Here is an 8812-nt window from a genome sequence, read left to right as displayed (position 1 = left end):
AATAATCCCTTAGCCCAAATTTATAGACAATTTTCCCTTTTTAACCCCCCAAAAGAATAAACTTTTTTTTCTTTTACAATAATTTAACTTTAAGTTTTCCCTTTTTAGTTAAGGGAATTTATCGACACAAACATCTTTGGTTCTTTTTAGATCATAAGATTTAAAAATATTTATTTATTTTTAAAAGAGATAGAACGATTCCGTGTAAAGAAAAAGAATTCAAACGAAAAATAAGGTACCCAAAGTCACCTGAAAGGGGGGAAAATGGGGAAATGGGGGGGAAAGGGAGGGTTATTTGGAGAAGGGGTGATTCACCGGGGCGTTTTAAACCATTCATTTGGAAGGGTGGGGAAGAAGGAGCGGAAAGGGGGACTTCCCAAGGATTCATAAGGCCCCGAAAAGGGGCGGAGGCCCTGGGAGATGCTTGAGGCCCCCGGGTATATGGTAAAAGACAAAAGGAATGTAGAGGGAAGACCGGGTGGGGTAAAGAGGCCCCGGAGCCCCCCTGCAGGGGCTTGGGACCCCCTTTTCCCCGTTTCTTTTCCCCTGGTGATGGATTTGAGCGACAAAAAAAGGGAGGTGCCTTGGTGTAGTTGTTGCAGACTACCCCCGATTGACGAAAAACCCCAAACAAAAGTGGAGGGGGAGACGACTTTGGGTTAAAGTTAAAAATTTGAGGGGGCCCGGGATACGGAGGGGGTTTGCCGCGGGGGTTTTGGAGGGAGGCTTGGCCCCGGGCCATTAAAAGAAAGGAAGTTTCAAGCACGGGGGTTTTATGGGGAGAGGGGATATCGCAGTGTTTACATCGTTTTTGGGAAAAGGGAAAAGGGGCTGTCTGGGGTTTGAAATTTGCTCCAAAAAACAAGTTCTCGTGGTTTTTTCCACTTTTTTTGCGGAGGGGTGCACCAAATGTCCTTGGGGAAGATAAAGTCGCGGAAAGCAAATTCGGGGAGGTGGACACCCGGGGAAAATTGGAAAAAGAACCCGAGTTTGGGAGTGACACGGGGGGGACAAGAGCGGTAGCGAGGGAGACGGGCGGGGAAGAGGGAGACACAGTCCGGGCGGGGGGAGGGGCGAGTTTCGGGAGAGGGGGAGGCCGGAAAAGGGGAGAGGGAAGACGAAGGCCCCCAACCGAGGAAGTTTAGATAGGAGGTTGTGAGGAGAGGGAAAAGTGGCGCCCTTTCACCTTTTAAAGTTGCTTTGTCATTTTTATCCCCTTTTTGGTTTATGTTTGATTTTTTTATTTTTTGGGGATTGAATTTTGTTTATTTTATTTATTTTTTATTCAATCTTTTTTTTTTCCGATTTTTCCCAAAATTTTGCGATTCGTTTTATAAATTTTTTCGTTCGCCCCTTTTGCCCTTTTGTCTTTTTTTCCCCTTTGTCTTTCTCTTCTCCCCCCTAGTTGGTTTTTCTGTTCCCCCTTACCTTCGGGGGGTTAGTTCAAAATTCCCTCCCCTAGGCTTGATTTCCCCGTTTTTTTTTTAAAAACCCCGTAACAAATATTATATAACGGAAGTATTCCCGCAACTTCAAATTATAAGCTGCCCATTTTCATTTCTCAAGAACCCCAACAATAATATTCCAAAACTTCACCAACTAATTCAAACCAGCAAGTCAAACTCCTTAATCAGCTCAAAAAAAAAAATTATTTGAAACTTCATTGTAGAAAAAGATGTTTTTCCATGCAATGAAAACTCTGTCAAATAAGCTAAATTTAATTCACCCACCAAAAACTTATTCAGACACTTCACAGTCTCATCATTCAAGAAAAAAAAAAAACTATCCAATTATTTCCCTTTTAAAAGAAGGACCCAAGTCATTATTTAAGCAAATTATTATTCTCATTACCCAAACAAGCCATAACTCAACATCCCAATACAAAAAAATCCATGCCCAATAATTTTTTGGGTTTGAAAGCAATAATTTCCTTAACAACATCCTCATTCAATCCTATTCGATTGCTGGTTGTTTGGACTCTGCACGTAAGGTGTTCGATAAAATGCCTAAAAGGGATATGATTTCTTGGTCTTCAATTATTACTATGTATACCCAACATGGGTTTTATGAGGAAGCCTTGCTGGTTTTGCGAGTTGAGCATGCCCATGTCAGTTTCTGGACTCTCCAAAAATACCGTCATGAAGACCCATGTCGGATCCTCCAAGAATGCGTTAATTTTGAGTAAACCGGAAGCACCACCCGTCGACATTTTTAAAGAATCCGAGCAACATAGATTATAAGATGGTGATGTGACTAATTTTCGTGGCGATCCGACACGCACCCATCGCATTTTTCAAGATTCCGAGCAACATAAAGTTAAGGGCGAGGACGAGGGCACTAATTTCGTGAGGATCCGACACGCACCGTCGACGTTTTTAAAGAGTCCGAGCAACATAAGTCATATGAGTGGAGAGCCACTAATTTCGATGATCCGACACGCATCCGTCGACATTTTTGAAAGAGTCCGAGCAACATAAAGTTATAAAGGAGGAGAGGTCTGAATGAGTTTGTTTTGGCTAGTGTTGTTAGCTGTTGTGGAAGGTTAGGTAGCATTGTAAAAGGTGCTCAATTGCATTGTTTTGTGGTTAAAAGTGGTTTCAATCAGTTTGTGTGTGGGAACGTCGTTAATCGATTTTTACTGGAAGATTGGAGATGTAGACGCAGCAAGATTAATCTTTGATGATTTGTTGGCGAAGAGTACGGCTACTTGGACCGCGATTATTGGCAATGTTGTGTGAATGCGGGAAGAGTGAAATTTCGTTGAAGTTATTGAGAAATATGTTGGAGACTGATGTTGTTCCTGATAACTATGTGATTTCGAGTATTTTGGGTGCATGTTCATCGATCGAGTATCTTGGGGCCGAGGAAAGGAAATTCATGGTTACGTGCTTAGACGGGGGGCAGATATGGATGTTACTGTGAGTAATGTACTTATTGATTTTTATATGAAGTGTGGCAAGGTTAAGACTGCAAGGACTGTTTTTGATCAAATGGAAGTTAAAAACATTATTTCTTGACAACGATGATCTCCGGATATATGCAGAATTCTTCCCACTGGGAAGTCAGAAGCATGTTTAGAGACATGAATAGTTTGGGTTGGACGCTAGATAGATTTGCTTGCAGTAGTGTGCTTATTTCTTGTGGATCGCTTGAAGCTTTAGATTTTGGGAAGACAAGTGCATGCTTATACCGTGAAAGTTTAAAGTTATTTCTGATGGCTTTGGTAGCGAATAGCTTGATCGATATGCACGCAAAATGTGATTCATTTGATGATGCAAGAAAGGTTTTTGACGTTATGGTTAATCATGATGTAATCTCTTACAATGCTATTATTGAGGGTTGTTTAACGCAGGACAGGGCTGTATGAAGCTTTGATCTATTTGCCGAAATGAGAGATAATCTGATTCTTCCAAGCCATTTGACTTTTGTTAGCCTGCTCGGGCAGCTTCGCTGTTCTCCGGGAGTTAAGTAAGCAACTTCACGGTCTCACCATAAAATTTGGTTTTTCTGCTGACATAAAGCTGTTTGTAGCATCCTAATAGATGTGTGTTCAAAATGTTCATGTATTAAAGATGTAAGGCTAATATTCATTGAAATGAATGAGAAGGATATTGTTGTATGGAATTCTATGTTGTTTGGGTATATACAGCAGTGTGAAAATGAAGAGGCTCTAAAGCTCTTCCTAGAATTGCAGCATTGTTTGCAAAGGCCAAATTATTTGACTTTTGTTGCCCTCATTGTTGCATCTAGTAACCTAGTAAGTCTTCTGCATGGTATCCAGTTCCATAACCAGATTGTAAAATCGGCCCAGATTTTGATCCACATGTTACAAATGCACTTGTTGATATGTACTCCAAGTGTGGAAGCTTGGAAGAAGCACGGAGAATGTTTAATTCCACTCTCAAGAGAGATATCGCATGTTGGAATTCTATGATATCCACTTATGCACAGCATGGAGAAGCAAAGGGAAGCTCTTAATATGTTCGAAAAATGACAATGATGGACTTAAGCCCAATAATGTCACTTTTTTATTGAGGCTTTCAGCATGTAGCCATGTTGGGCTTGTCAAAGAAGGATTTCATCACTTTTATTCCATGTCCGGTTATGGTATTGAACCAGAAACAGAGCATTTTGTTTGGTGTCATGGTTTCTCTTTGGCCTAGGCCAGTAAACTGGTCGAAGCAATGCAATTCATTGAAAAAATGCCAATTCCACCAGCCGCCATTGTGTGGAGGAGTTTGGTGAAAGGCAGAGAAGCTGGTCATATAGACTTGGGTAAATATGCAGCATCGATGGTAATATCTGTTGATCCAAAAGATAGTGGATCATATGTCCTACTTTCAAATATTTATGCATCTAAAGGCATGATCATAATGTCAAAAAGTTAAGAGAGAAAAATGGATAGCAATGGTGTTGTGAAAGAAACAGGGTGGTTGGATAACAATAATGAGTATTTATTTACTGCAAGAGACCGAAGTCATCACCAAACTGATTTGATATATTCATTTATGGAGCTGATTCGGCATATGAAAGGGATAGGATATGTTCCTGAGGATAGTGCTCTCTCAAAATGAGTAATATCTCTATGTCATCTTTGCCGTGGTATGCGAAGAGGCTTTGGTTTGAATCGTCTTGTTATTTTCTATTGCAAGTTTTGCCCTATTTTCTATTTGGTCTAAGTTTTCCCACTGCTTTTCCTTCTGTTACCATAATCTATCCATCATTACCAGATGCTCTTTTATTTATTCATTTTCAACGTATCATTCTTCCAGAGGTTTGGACTTTGGATTTAAAGATTCCCCTCTGGAAGCACATTTTCTTATCCATGTATCAGATATGCCATTATCAAGAAGACAGTGAGTAAGGCGTCATAGATACCCAAAATGACAATTAGAAGGCAAGACATTATATTAGGGTTCTGTTGCTGTCAAAAGGTGAGGCACTTAAGCTGATGTAATCTTGAATTTCATACATCTCAGTTTTTGATAATTAAATCATGGATAATTGCCCGATTTACTCATGACATCATATATTCAGTAATTTGCTTAAGTATCTCTTATAGATACATTTTCATAGGCTTGTAAGCCTAGCTATATATTTGTACTCTGATGTATCAAGATTGTTAAAGCTTTCAAGTTCTTTAGTCTAGAAAGTGTTATCACTGAACTTTTTGGTGTTCACTAGCCCCTGCTTTACAATGAAGCTATTTACCCAAAACGCACATTTTCTTATGTTCTGTCAGATACTAAGGGAGTTTAAACCTTGTTAACTAGAAAGAGACGCTCCACTTGGAGTCTTATCCTTAAAAGTAGATGCCATTTATTTTAAGCCATAAGTGACTTCTAAGCAGGTATACATTCTTTTGTCAACAACAACTAAGCTCTCAGCCCCAAACAAGTCGAGTCATTATATTTAACTTCCACTTCTTCATTTAAGCTCATTTCATATCGTCATCATACTGTAACATAATAAAATGAAGAATAAGTAAAATATATATATAAATAGTAGTAATAATAATAATAATAGTATTAGAAGTTCTCTAACAAATGTATACCCTTCTTTTATTAGTCTCTACAATTGGTCATTCCAAACCCTTGGAAGATGAAGAATTGCTCTTGTTTTGTTCAAGTGTTATATTGCTTTAGTCTCTCTCTCTCTCTCTCTCTAACTTTTTTGTAATGAAGTTAATAGCATATCTAATCCAGTTATGCAAACAGCCAGTGTCATTCGAAGATTAGGCTTCCTGATATAACTGGTGAGAACCATTTCGCAATCATTTCATTTCGGTTTTACTGGATGCTACAAGTTTGGCAAGCTAATTTCTTTCAAGTGCCTTTGGCCTGTACCTCAAGAGTTTGATAAAAAAGAAGTGGGGAGAGTACTCTATTGGACTAGAGTATTGTACTTCCCATTCTATATGTCTCTGTGCATGCATAGATATGACTGGACATACTTAGTGCAATCAGATTTTCTTTTATTTAGCAGGTTTCTTCTTTGGTTTGGATGGAGCTTCTTATCCAATCAGGTCAGGAACAAAACTGAAAACCGTGGACCAATATGAGCCCTGCAACAAGGCTTCTGCTCTGAATGAAAGATATCCAAGGCCTTCTTGCGAGGTTATGGTATGTATTTTATATTTTCTTCAATCCATGATTTTGTTAAATAAGTTTGTTGATAGCTGTTGCATAGACTCACCATTACACTCAATAACACCCAAATCCAATTCCAAAGTGTCCTTCAAAACATGTCTTTAATGAAAAGTAAGAATGCAGGCGATGACATTGTAAGTCTTCTTGATCATTTAGTTGGACGTTGTGAACAAAGTTAAATGATTTGTGTTGTTGTGGCTGCACAGTTATAGTGAGATAGTTGAGGCATCCATTGTTAAGGGTTGGTAGGGGAAAGAAGGATAGAAGAGGGAACAAATGAAGATTAGCTAGAAGTAGAAGAAGATGATAAATTCATAAGGATATTTCCTGTTTGGTTGCTAATATCGGTGTTACTTAATCGAAACAAGGCACACTGTTTTATAGCCTAGCCAAACACCCTTATATTGAAACCTTTAGCCGTATTTAAGAGAAAGCCACATTTCAGGTTTTTCTTGATCTGGTCTAGATTGATATAATCTGGGCTTTAAAAGTAGCAATTGCATTTGCACCAATTTTCACCTGCCATTTAAGTTATACCCAGTGTTGGCAAACTTCAGGCAAAGCTGCTCCACGTTTACTGTGCTAAAAGTTGGGAAACGTTGCACATACAATATGCAACACTTCCTCTCATATACACAAATGTGAGGTACTATAAGTTAAACGAAATGGATAAATAGAAACATTTACCAGGTTGAAAAATGAATAAATTAAAATGGCGATCAAGATAAAATCGATGAAATACTACGAATCTAAACGCCTCAAGCTGATTAGTCGTGCCAAACTTTAGACAAAAATATCTAAAGTTTGTGACTATCAAGCCAAATCAAAAAACATTTTGTCCGAAGTTTGGGGACTACTTGCAAATTTTTGTCACCTCAGTCAGCTACGAAATCGACGATTCCAAAAATCAACACATGCACTAATTCACTTTAAACATGTAAAACTGATTCAAAGGATTTTATCAAGGCTAGGCCCAATCTTCGATTCATCTCTAGGTCCAATTGCTTTTTATATGTTCAAGTCATTACTCACCACCAAGGATAGAAAATTGTTACTTTGTCATAAGGGTTCCATATCACTAGATATGTTCAATAGATCCAATGATTTTGAGGCTTTGCAATCAGTCAACTATGAAAGATTTGGTGATTCCTAATGCTTCCTCCACTGTTTTATGGCACTTATTTTATGTAGTACCATTTGGGGTAGTACTTAAAATTTAGGATATCAATTTGACTTTATATTTGATTGATAGATAGTACGTAGAAGAAAATATTTAGATAATAATAATGGAGAAGTATGACAATAACATATCAGTATTTAATTAAATTAATTTGAATTTTTGAAGATTTATATATGATGAAAGATCTAGTGTTAAAGATTTTTGAAGTCTTAAAATAGAAAAAGCTGTCACAAAATTTGACGGACCAACCTTCACTTGCTTAAAGAATAGCTTCCACTTGATTGCAGGGTCCCTCTATTATGGAAGGATTTTGTATTAATTTAGGGTTAAAGATGATTCTAATTGGTGTTTTACTATCAATCTATAAAATAATCAGAGGCGACCCGCATTTCAAGACAGCTTCACCTTGGATTTTTTTTTTTTTTTTTTTTTTAAAAAAAGACGCAAAGTCCGCATTTAAGAGATTCAATCCCACACCCACGATTAAACCCAACACTTAACCAAAAGGTTCCACCCGGCCTAATTCAATCACGCGTTCCTTCATTAATATTAGATATATTTTAAAACATTATATACATAATATAACGAATTCTACGCGACTACGTTGCTCACGCATACATTTTTAATGTGTAGAATCACTCGGGAAATAATCATTCAAGAGTTAATATAGTTTTGTTTTGGGTTTCTCATCCTAGATTCGTACCTTCGTTACGGGACCCGACTAATCCGTATTCGTGCCGGGAAATTCCACTTTCGAGGGTGAACAAGCTCCTATCACATGCGACTCTATTATTGCAATTTGAACCCGAAATCTTTGATTGCGATAAAAAGAATACTTACCGTCCCATCATCATTTCACGATTATTCAAGAGTTAATAGTTATCATCACCAAACTTGGAAAATGGGAGATTTAGTAGAATTGAGATCCAAGAATACGATAGGGCAATATCAATTAGTTTGTACCACAGAACTAGCCATATTTCCTTAACAAATTTTAATAAAACTCAATCTCAATCTTTACACTCTAAACAGACATCACCAAAGGTAGAAGGGTTATAAGTATCTTTTCACTATTAACCAGATATTTTGAGTATTCGAGTTCAAAATAGAGTATTTTTTGATGTAGTGTCACATTCCAAAGTGAGTTTTCCGATGCCAATCATTATTAGTAGAGTTCGAAAACAGGTGCTAAACACCGGATAAAAACGAAAAGGTCTTTATAGTGAACCTTCCATTAGGTGTAAGGTCTCATTCGAAAAGTATGTATCCTATCTGTTCTTATCAGTTCAAAAATAAGAATTTGCAACATTAAACTTTTACTTATCTTGCACTATATTGTGCATTAGTCTTTCTTAAATACGGTTCAAAAATAGCAAAGAGAAAAGAAAGAAAAAGGTAGGGAAAAAAAAGAAGCTAAATTCCAAGAAAGTTAAAGAAGAAATAGAAAAGAGAAAATTGCCTTTAAATGTTTGATATAATAGTG

Source organism: Lycium ferocissimum, chromosome 10, assembly GCF_029784015.1.
Source record: "Lycium ferocissimum isolate CSIRO_LF1 chromosome 10, AGI_CSIRO_Lferr_CH_V1, whole genome shotgun sequence".
NCBI lineage: Eukaryota > Viridiplantae > Streptophyta > Magnoliopsida > Solanales > Solanaceae > Lycium > Lycium ferocissimum.
The sequence above is the reverse complement of the archived record's forward strand: the minus strand, read 5'-3'. Positions refer to the sequence as shown.